This window comes from Periplaneta americana, chromosome 11 (genome assembly GCF_040183065.1).
Source record: "Periplaneta americana isolate PAMFEO1 chromosome 11, P.americana_PAMFEO1_priV1, whole genome shotgun sequence".
Taxonomy (NCBI): Eukaryota; Metazoa; Arthropoda; class Insecta; order Blattodea; family Blattidae; genus Periplaneta; species Periplaneta americana.
The window spans coordinates 66,804,684-66,817,080 of NC_091127.1; the positions used below are offsets into that span (position 1 = coordinate 66,804,684).

Genomic DNA, 12,397 nt, shown 5'->3' on the forward strand with positions numbered 1-12,397 from the left:
AAAAATACTAAATGAAAAACAATAGAAACTTTTTTCCGTTCAATACCTCCCTCCAGGACGTCACCAGTCCTCCACTTGTAAACAGATCTTGCTGTGCAAATCTGGCTTTCAGGTATATCTCCCTGTGAAGCAGACTTGAATAATTTCAAAGGAAAAATTGTTCGGGAGCCGGGTATATATCCCGGGACCTTTGGCTTAGCGCACCAACGCTCTGCCGACTAGCTAGCCAGCAACTACGCCCGACACTGTCTCAACTTTTCCCTTCATATCCACACACCTCAGTGGGCTGACAAGACAACAGAAACCCACTTTTGAGTGCACACGAACTCTGTGTGGCATTTGTAGGCTGCATTATAGTGATATGTCTGTATTTGAGATGAAATTTTGCCCGTAGCATAATTTTCAAACGTAGATAGCATTTCATGCAGGGAAAATCCACTAAAATTGAAAAAGCGAAACAATTTCAAAATATATGGGGATATGCCTACTGTCCTTTTAAGAGGATACATAAGTTTTCGTCATTGTCATGTCGCAATGAATAGATATTTCGAACACATTGTGGTTTCGCGTTATATTTATGTTTATTAGGAGTCATTTGATCTACAACAATTTGCAAAATAATTTCGAACTGTAAAAATATTTAACATTCTTATCTGATTTGCGTCTCCGATGCCATAGCTGAAATAAACGAACAATTCTGACGTCCACGTGTCAAACTCAACGATGACCAGAACTCTAATTACCAGTCTTAACACACCTAGCACGCCTCTAATTAGGACCAGTAATAGTGACACCTGTGAAAAAGTAAATGCGTTGACTGTAGAGAGGGTAATTTGAAACATTGACAACTGTCCTTTTAATAGGACAGTAGGCATATCTGGGTTAATAGCCATTTGTAAGTAGTAAGTAATACTGGTTTTGAAAGTAAACGCACAACTGCGTTCCAGACTAAGATTTCCAAACAGTATAGGAGAAAGTGTTAATTTGTTGTGCCTTAACTCACTTCCTCCCCTAGCAGGTAGGTGTAAAATCACCTTGTACGACCCGCCCCTTCCCTGCCTCTGACCTGCACTTGCATCCCCTTCAGACATGTGTTGAATACTAATAGTAGGTAAGTCTATTGGGAATATCGAACGGTGGTGAGCAAGTTAAAAAAAAGTCGTAAACACAGTGGATGTATGTACTTGTTATGGAGGACTCTAAATTAAGGACGGATAATGGCTCTTGAACAGTCTGCATCCAATTCGTGCTGGATTAAGCATTTAGACTGTAATTAAACTACTTTTTCTTTATGTGCTTCTTCTGCAGACGTGTAGTCCGTAGGAGTGTAAGTGTATCGCTTAAGTGCTTATTCGTAAAACAGGTTTGTATTTTTCCAAATCACAAATGCAATATGATAATATTTTTAAAACTTATCTATTTTCTTATGTATTTGCGATTCTGCAGCAAGGATGATAATACACTGTGTATAAAAAGACTTCACAACTTTGTAAGCTCATAGAAATTATTTCGGAATATAAAGTTTATATTGATTTCACGTGTTAAATACTAAATTACAGTATCTTCTTGGCTGGTTTCAGCCTGTGGGCTATCCTCAGAAATGGGTGGTCGTCGCGCCTTCTGCGTCAGAAAACGCGAAGACTATCCTTTACCCCACGTCATTTCCCGCCAGCAAACACCCCAGCTCCCGACAGTTCTGAGTTGGACTCGTTATGTTTGGATATTCAAAGCAACTGATCATCTTTAATTCTAAGCTGTTGTTTATGTAATAAAACTATTAGCTGGAGTGAAATAAGATATTCGAATAACATGAACATTAGCATTACAATACAAAGTGACTCTTATACAGGATGTTTCCGGGCTGGTGTTACTAACTTTCAGGGATGATGAGGAAGGGCACATGTATCAATTTGAGATCAGGAACCCTGGTCAGGAAATGACTGAGTCGAAATTTATAAGCAAAAATTGTTGTGTGAAAATGGAATTGTAATTTCGCACCACGTGCCCTCCTTCCCTTAACCTTTGAAACTGTCGTGGAAAGATGGTATGGGCCGAATGTCTCCTACGTGGGTACTTGTCCCGATACAATCAGTGAGCTTGTCTACTGTTCCCATTGGCTCATCCTTACTCGAAAATCAGGTCTGTTTGTTCCGCTATCGTGTACTCCTCCATTTCACTAGGACTGATCGACTGGACACTGCAACTTGTACACATACACTGCTGTCTACAGACGTACATATCAGGACCGACCATGTCCGTTACACATTACGCCATCTGCATTGCTTTAGTGTAGTTTCCTGTCCCCATCCCTCAGACAGCGCACTGAACGGAATACTGTAGAAACACAACGTAAACGTCAGATGAATACAGTATGTGTAAGATGTACAAATAAATACACATAAATAAGGTGTACAGAGGAATAAAATTATTTCATTTCCACACAACTATTTTTGCTTACAACTTTCGACTCAGTCATTTCCGGACCAGGGTTCTTCATCTCAAATTGATACATGTGCACTTCCCCATCATCCCTGAAAGTTAGTAACAGCAGCCCGGAAACATCCTATAGAACCCGATAAATAGGCAGAAAGGAAAGCATAGGGTTTCCGTATTCTTACGTTGTTTTATCTCAAAATACGTCTTCCGTAATTTGAGGTCTATCTACGTTTTTCCCTCCCGTAGTATAATTGTTTTCAACACAGAGTCTACTAGAGATTTATTTTTACATTGCTATGAACCATAACTTTTCAGGTGTAAGAAATAAGTGTTCTGTTGACTTGATAAAGGCTGAACTACTGTACAAGTATTTCTTAACTTCAATCAGTCATGCAGGAACCTCATCTTAGAGAATACAACTAATACAACATTATTGCAGGCTGCCAATCATCTGTTAAATATTAATAATGTCAGCAATGCTTCTTGTTTTCCTAGGTGTGAATGATTTTATTACGCTTACACTGGAAAGGAGGCAGCTCCTGGAGGTATATGCAGAGTGAATTGTAAGTATTGTTATTAATTTCAGGGGCTTATTCTTTTAGATATTTCGAACAAAAATGGTGAATAAAATTTTGTTCGTTTTTGCTTCTTTTTTGAGATAAGAATTGTTCTATACTAAACATATTTCAGCGTATTTTGATAAAGATATTGATTGAGTTCCTAATATGATTAGTCATTTTAAGAGAGCAGTGTATTATGATAATTTATTGAAATAATTTTAGTTTTGTCCTTTAAATTTGCAGAAATTTGATTCGAACAAATGTAACTTTTCGTTCTGCAGAGGAATTTTACAATATTACATTTCTTCGGATCAGATTTCTGCACATGTAAAGGACAAGACTAAAATTAAATTACTTCAATAATTTATTATCATAATACACTTAAAATGACTGAGCATATTTAAGATTAAATCAATGGCTTTCCCCAAAGCACTTTATATACAGGATGGACCACTCGATTGTGGTGCGCAGACAGGGTTTCTTTGGACCGTTTTTCTTCGTCGAGAAAATGGTGTGTGGTACCACATATCTTGACATTCTGGAACAGTTCTTTGTTCCACAAATTGAAAACCTGCAGCCTAACATCCTTTTCCAGCAATATGGCGCTCCTCCACACTGGTTTAATGACGTTCGTATGACTTTAGACAACGTGTTCCCGGCCGTTGGATTGGTAGGAGAGGACCGATCGCTTGACCACCGAGATCTCCGGATTTAACACCCCTCGATTTCTTTCTCTGGGGCTACATCAAAGATAAAGTGTACGTTACCCCAGTCAGAGACCTTCCTGTCCTTCGAGAGCGCATCATAGAGACTATTGAGAGCATTGCAGAAGACATGCTCCAACGTGCTTGGCAAGAATTCGTTCATCGCCTCGATATCGTCACAGTGACAGCTGGGGCTCACGTAGAGATGTGGTTTCTATCTTCAACTGTTTATCAGTCACATACAATTGAAATTAGGTACATTCGAGCTGTCCACTCTGTATATAGTACCTGCTATGTCTTGTATTGTAGTTTATAATATACTTACTTACTTACAAATGGCTTTTAAGGAACCCGAAGGTTCATTGCCGCCCTCACATAAGCCCGCCATCGGTCCCTATCCTGTGCAAGATTAAGCCAGTCTCTATCATCATACCCCACCTCCCTCAAATCCATTTTAATATTATCCTCCCATCTACGTCTCGGCCTCCCTAAAGGTCTTTTTCCCTCCGGTCTCCCAACTAACACTCTATATACATTTCTGGATTCGCCCATACGTGCTACATGCCCTGCCCATCTCAAACGTCTGGATTTCAAGTTCCTAATTATGTCAGGTGAAGAATACAATGCGTGCAGTTCTGTGTTGTGTAACTTTCTCCATTCTCCTGTAACTTCATCCCGCTTAGCCCCAAATATTTTCCTAAGCACCTTATTCTCAAACACCCTTAACCTATGTTCCTCTCTCAGAGTGAGAGTCCAAGTTTCACAGCCATATAGAACAACCGGTAATATAACTGTTTTATAAATTCTAACTTTCAGATTTTTGGACAGCAGACTGGATGATAAGAGCTTCTCAACCGAATAATAACAGGCATTTCCCATATTTATTCTGCGTTTAATTTCCTCCCGAGTGTCATTTATATTTGTTACTGTTGCTCCAAGATATTTGAATTTTTCCACCTCTTCGAAGGATAAATCTCCAATATTTATATTTCCATTTCGTACAATATTCCCGTCACGAGACATAATCATATACTTTGTCTTTTCGGGATTTACTTCCAAACCGATCGCTTTACTTGCTTCAAGTAAAATTTCCGTGTTTTCCCTAACCGTTTGTGTATTTTCTCCTAACATATTCACGTCATCTGCATAGACAAGAAGCTGATGTAGCCCGTTCAATTCCAAACCCTGCCTGTTATCCTGAACTTTCCTAATGGCATATTCTAAAGCGAAGTTAAAAAGTAAAGGTGATAGTGCATCTCCCTGCTTTAGCCCGCAGTGAATTGGAAAAGCATCAGATAGAAACTGACCTATACGGACTCTGCTGTATGTTTCACTGAGACACATTTTAATTAATCGAACTAGTTTCTTGGGAATACCAAATTCAATAAGAATATCATATAATACTTCCCTCTTAACCGAGTCATAAGCCTTTTTGAAATCTATGAATAACTGATGTACTGTACCCTTATACTCCCATTTTTTCTCCATTATCTGCCGAATACAAAAAATCTGATCAATAGTCGATCTATTACGCCGAAAACCGCACTGATGATCCCCAATAATTTCATCTACGTACGGAGTTAATCTCCTCAAAAGAATATTGGACAAAATTTTGTACGACGTCAACAAAAGTGATATTCCTCGAAAGTTACCACAGTTGGTTTTGTCCCCCTTTTTAAAAATATTTACAATTATGGACTCCTTCCATTGTTATGGTACAATTTCCTTTTCCCAAATAGCAAGTACAAGTTTATAAATTTCGCTATATAATGCACTTCCACCCTCTTGTATTAATTCTGCTGGAATTTGATCGATACCTGGAGACTTGTACTTTTTCAGATTTTCTATCGCAATTTCGACTTCTGAAAGCGTGGGTTCGGGTATAAATGGCTCAGCAGTTTGTATTTCAATTTCGTCCCGATCATTTCTATTTGGCCTATGTACATTTAGTAGTTGCGCAAAATAGTTTTTCCATCTGTTTAGGATTGATGGAGAGTCTGCAAGCAAGTCACCATTCTCATCCTTGATCACGTTTACCCTTGGCTGATATCCGTTCTTAAATTCCTTTATACCCTTATATAAATCTCTAATGTTTTTATTCTTACTATTTGTTTCTACCTCATTCAGTTTTTCCTTCAAGTAACCTCTCTTTTTATTCCTAAGTGTACGACTTGCTTCCCGTCTTTCATTGAAATAATTATCTCTCTTCTCCTCAACTGGATCCTGTAAGAATTTCAATTTTGCCTGTTTCCTTCTTTCTACTACCATGCAACAATCTTCATCAAACCACGGTTTCTTTTTCTTAGTTTCATAATAACCTATGCTCTGCTCAGCTCCAATTTTGATACTATCTCTGATATTTTCCCACACGCTATTAACATCTAATTCTTTCTCATCTTCGTCGGAACTTTCTAAAGTGGCAAACCTATTCGAAATTTCGACCTGATAATTTTGCTTAGCTTCCTCGTCCTTTAATTTCAAATTATTGAATTTAGTAATATTAACTTGTTGCTCTACTCGCTTGGCTACTGATAATCTTTCTCTTAATTCTCCAATCACCAAATAATGGTCAGAATTACAGTCTGCACCCCTGAAAGTTCGAATATCTACTATACTAGTATGTCTCCGTTTATCTATCAAGATGTGATCTATTTGGTTGTGTGTCAATCCATCTGGAGAAGTCCAAGTATATTTATGTATATCCTTATGGGGGAATGTTGTATTTTTGACAATTAAATTTTTCGATGTGGCAAAGTTGACTAATCTAACTCCATTGTCACTACTAATTGCGTGTAGGCTCTCTTTTCCAATAGTTGGTCTAAAAATATCCTCCCGTCCTACTTTAGCATTGAAATCCCCCAATAAAATTTTCATATGATATCTAGGGAACTGATCAAAAGTATGTTCCAATTCCTCATAGAAGCTATCCTTTATATAGTCGTCTTTCTCTTCTGTAGGGGCGTGAGCATTTATAACTATGATGTCGCACCATCTACCCTTAAGTACTAAATATGATAACCTGTCACTGATAAATTCGACCTTTTTTACTGCTGATTTTATTCTTTTATGTACAAAGAATCCTGTTCCTAATTGGTGATTATTGTTTCCTTCCCCATAATACAACAAGTAATCTCCTATTTGTGATATGCCATTCCCATCTAACCTAACCTCTTGTACTCCTACGAAGTCTATTCTATATCTAGCTAGTTCTTTTGCTACTAATGTTACCCCTCCTGTTCTATAAAGACTAGTTACGTTCCAAGTGCCAAATCTCAAAACCTTATTCCTTTGCTGTGGTCGTGCCAGAGAATCAGTCCTATTCCGAGGCTTACTGTAGGAATTCGTAACAAGCTGTTTTTTACGGTGAAGGGTTGTTAGCCCTTCGCCCAACCCCCAAGCTGGAGGACCAGTTTATGATATAGGCAAAGTAATTATGTGTTCAGTGCAAAATGTGGCTAATAATATATAATTTTATTGCGAAAGGAGACAGCTCCATTATTTGTTTATATTTTACCCTCCACCAAATTGCTGATTATAGTAAATTATAGAGCGATAAAATGAAACTCCTAGGTACATAGGACATACTCTGAGGAAGGAAAAAATCTCAGTTAAAATTTGATTTTTTTAGAATGTTTTGTTGTTTTCTACAACTTTGTAAAAGTGGAGCTACCTCGTTTTTGCAGGGAGCCCTTCAAATGTATTTTGTAACGTTAAATGTCTAAAATAGAGTTAAAAATGATCATGATCATACACCTTGAATAATTAAACAATCAGTTACAATGCTACGAAATCCCTGAAGAGAAGTTACAAACATCTCCCATATTTTGTTTTGTGAAAACCTTCCTTCTATTCCTAAAACAAATCTGGCAACCATAGCCAGGCAGATAGATAGGCCGGCAGGCGGATAGATAGAGAGGCAGGTAGATAGATAGGACAGAATATGAACCGAAAGCATAAGTAGAAAATCGAGAGGGAATGTAGAGAAAAATTGAAGGGACATATGTTCTCATCTATAAAGCAATTCAAGAGTCTAGTAAAAATGTACGAAAGAACGGAATAAATTAAACAAAATGTGAGAGGAGAAAAGAAAGCTGTATAATGAGGAACGCGATAATGTGAAAGAAGAGAAGAGCTCAGCAGTGTCGTTCCAGAGGTAGCGGTCGATTGAGAGAACAGCAGACAAATCGTGGTAATGCGATATCATTACGACACCGGTACTTCCACGGTAACGAACCAGTAGCGACTCAACAACCGAGAGTAACAAAAAGTCATTACTACTCATTGCAGTCGCGTTACTTTTTTGGACTGCGCGTCTCTTGTGCAGCACTCGGAGGGTTGGAGGTTTTTCTAATTCCCCTAGAGGTTTTATATGGGAAGGATGAAACAAAAGGGGTGATGTTGCAGTGAAAGATTTAACACACGATTCCCACTTGACTCCAATAGATCCGTTGCAACATTTAACAAGTATAGTAGCGCCATCATGCATGCCATTTTAATGCATGTAATGGTGAATTAAACATGGAGAGAATGCTGCCAACATGGACGAAGAATAGTAAAGAATATAGTACCCAAGCAAGGGCACAATGTCCTGTGCTGAAATACGAAATAGGAATTCTTCATTTCGATTAACGATGCTAAAAATAATACTCAAAAACAAATGTGAAGTAAGAAAACTACTTGAATTAAGGAAGACAGTTTACTGACAAGGAAGGCTCATCAAGTGATAATGGATTTTCACAACGGTTTTTCCCCCCACACGTTCTATTTGAAATAAGAAACCTCCATATAAATTTCTACATCTGGAAAAGGCCTAGTTTTCGAGATATATTTTTTTCAAATTCTTCAATCCTTAGCTATAACGGCTAATGCAAACAGTGCTATGTGCTAGACATATTAGGCAATAAATCTCATCTAGCTTCATACTGTAGTGTCAAAATCTCCTTAGCCTAAATAATATAAGTTATGAAAATTACATCAAGTACCGGTGTATAATATTCATGAAATTGACTATAAAATATACTATAAAAAATTGAGACGGAAATGTAAGCGTACCTGAAATTATTCACTGTACTGATAACAGTAGTGGAAATCGTTTAAAAATGCTCAAAACACAATGGAACTTTGCACCACGAACATTTCAGTCAGTTTAGAGCAGTTCTGTACATCAACGTGAAAACAGAATTCTACAGAGAGACGAATTTATCAGGTTTGTTGTCAAGGTACCCGACTTTATGTCAGCCATAAGTTTTTATACATCTTGATTACACAACTTTTAACACTACAGCACTTCGGAATATGTATTATATGTCTTTCTCGTGTTAAATTCTATCGCACCTGGTTAACATGTTTCGACCTGTTATGGGTCTTCTTCTGATATATAATACATATTCCGAAAATATAATTTTTTTTAACATATTCATATATCTAGAAGATGAAAACTGATTACGTGTTAAGGACTGCAAATTTATCACATTATCTCTCTGATGCAATATAATATTCGTGCCAAGTAGCAAAACACTATCAGAGAACTTACCAATGAAATTTTTCCAAATCCATAAATGAGAAGAGGTTGAACAATCGGAGTTATGTGCTTTGGAATTTTTAACACTTTCACCACAGTCCAGTATATACAGTCACGAAGCTTGAGTTTATGAGGGTACTAGAAACAATAAACTGTGCAGGTACTATTTCGCATTGTCTGTGATGAGGCGATAGTAGCGATTGTAGTGGTTAGCAACTATCTATGGATGCATATTTACTACGTATTGAGCTTCGTGACTGTATACACTAGACTGTGCTTCCACCGTTTTACCTTCTGGAGTTATTCTTTCTAGAGTCTGTCTACATCCGTAACTGGTCCACGAGGTATGATCACTGGCAGATGGAAAGTAGGGGAGAGTCGGGTAGTATCGGACATCGGGTAATATCGGACAGTGAGTTTCTTTCATCTACCACACGATGATAGTACCTGATTGACATGGTTACGTTTCTGTGATGTTGCATAGAGAAACGTAACCATGTTATTCAGGCACTACTATATGGTGGTAGATGAAAGAAACGCACTGTCCGATATTACCCGATGTCCGATACTACCCGACTCTCCCCTATACTTCTTGAAACAACTTGAAGAAGTGAGTTTTCATAAGTTAATTTTGAGGGCAATACAAATATTTTGAGCATTAAATATATTTTTTCTTCACGATAGCAATGGAGATACGAGACATACATGAGTGTTAAGCGATTATTTTGAAAAAATCATATCAAGAGGCTAGGACTTCTCCGGATGTTGAAATTTATAGGGAGATTTCTTATTTCAAATGGAACATATGAGGGAAAAGTCGTTGTGAAAATCCATTACAACTTGCTGAGCCTTTCTTGTGAGATAGAATAGTAATCGCGTTAATTCCAGTTATCGTCATAACTAGAGCACGAAACTTTATGCATTAAAAATACTAAAAATGTGCATCCAACTATACAGTAAAAACTGTTGAATTATTTCTATAAATGTGTTAATTACTCATATTACATATATATTGAATTGGTACATCTCTAACTTTTCATTTCTTTAAACTTTCTTTTCTTTTCACATAATTATTATGGTAGTAAACAACCAACGATTTGTCCTAATTTCTACTGTGCAACTTCTCCTTTTATGCCGGATTAAGTTTAAATAATGAGAACAATCTCTCGACACCACATGTTACACATATCCCACCTCGCGCACCTCGCAGTTATAGAAACCACTCACTATCTCTCGTGTAGTGCAGATTTGTGCGAGGCGGGCATGCGTCGGTTCAGAAAAACCAAGTCTTTACGTCACTTTTAGCGACCTCATGTAACTCTTTCCGCCTCATTCCAGCGTAGGTTCCGTGTAATTGTTTGGGCAGGCATTCTGGGTGATACAGTGATTGGCCTGTTTATCATCGCGACAGAATGACAGGTGAAGATTACCTGAATTTCGTAGAAGCTGTGGTTACGCCGATGTTTGATGATATGCCTTTACAGTCACGACGACATCTATGGTATCTACTACACAGTGTTCCAGCATATTTCACACTTCTAGTACGCGAATGGTAAGATCACCATTTTCCAGGTAGATGTATTGGAAGGGGTGGTCCCATTGCATTTCCTCTCGGTCCCCCGATCCAACACTATTGGACTTCTTTCTCTGGGGCTGTATGAAGGAGAAAGTGTACCAAATGGAGATAGCAAGCAGGGAAGAGCTCGTTGCAAAGATTAACACGGCTGCAATGGAGATATACCAGTACGGATTGGATAATGTGCAGCGCGAAATCAGACGGCGTGCTGAAGCGTGTGTTCGTGCGAGAGGGGGACATTTTGACCATCTGCTCTAGACAACTGACAATTAGCCTACCTTCTCTCAAGCAGACAGGTCCATTAATTGTGGAATGAATCGGGGATACATACGGTACGTGATATTCGTGTAAATCAGAAACGGGACCGAATATTAAGTGTATTAGGATTTTTTGTTGTAAATAAGGTCCTGAATCACCTCCTTAAGGATTGACCTGACCTCTTCATACACCCTGTATAACAGATTTAATAAGCAGAATTGAATTTATAGATTTATTTCTTTCTAATTTTCGGTAAATAGCGAACACCGTAGAATAGATTATATACAACTCGTGATCTAACTTGATCACTCGGCAATAAAACTCCACATTTGTACGTCTTTATATAATATACTATTAGAATTTCTTCACAAACAACACATTACAAAAAAAAAAAAGTCGTACAATTTAAAATTATATTCAGATACCAGTAATGAAATTTGGGTATACCAATAATGGATAAAAAAAAATCATGTGTAATACACAAGATTTAACAGATTTTATGCGCTCATGGAAATTATCACCTTCGGGTTCGCGTCGGGCGCTGAATTATCCACTCGAGCGTGAAATCGAATTTTGCATAAAAAGTATCTTGACACATAAATCATACTGTGTAATTTAAAGCACTTACAATTAGATTTTTTTAATTGTATACCAAATTACATAGAAAATACCAAATATTTATTAGAAACAAAAAGAAAAAAAATTTTTTTTGTTCAAAATTTGATTTCTGTTCTCACCTTAATATTTTAATTGCTTCAGAGAATAGCAAATTTTGTTTTCAGAAGAAAATGTTTAACGTACTCTAATACAACATACCTATTAATTAGAAAGCTACATATAAATTGGCAATTAAAATGTGCATTCAACTGAAGGACATTTAACAAAATCATTACCGAATAGCTGTAATATTAGAAATGTCACTGTTAAATCAGAGCTAAACAATTAAGTTGTTCTGTGTTATCCTTTCACTTTTAATCAGTAGCAGCTCGTCAAGTAACAAATGTCAGAGAGAGAGCGGCCATATTGTGGAACACGGAAAGATATGTCGTCATAAAGTAGCCCACATTGTCACGGTCGCATTAGCCCCTACAGCATCACAAGCCATGCCTCCTTCGGAGTCATTCAAGGAATAATATGGGCCGTAAAAGGAAATGTTTCCACATTGTCGTCACTTTTATAGCCTATAGGAATATTAGTTTCAAACCTAATACACTGCAGATATAACAACTTTCTTCTGAAATACGTGACACACGAATAATGCTGTGGTTATATTTCATGCGGAACTGAAGCTCTATGCATAATTTTTTCACGTCTATATTCTAAAATTAGCCTACTTAAAGTG

At 37.4% G+C, this 12,397-nt stretch overlaps 1 protein-coding gene across 1 annotated transcript in view; it reads left to right on the top strand.

Annotated features, from left to right (window-relative positions):
- The first annotated feature begins 2,941 nt into the window (after positions 1-2,941).
- LOC138709073 (hemolymph lipopolysaccharide-binding protein-like) overlaps positions 2,942-12,397 on the top strand; it is a 78,403-nt gene continuing 68,947 nt past the window's right edge. The window contains exon 1 of the mRNA XM_069839577.1: positions 2,942-2,999. The gene's annotated coding sequence lies outside the window, so the exon portion shown is untranslated. The remainder of the gene's footprint in view (positions 3,000-12,397) is intronic.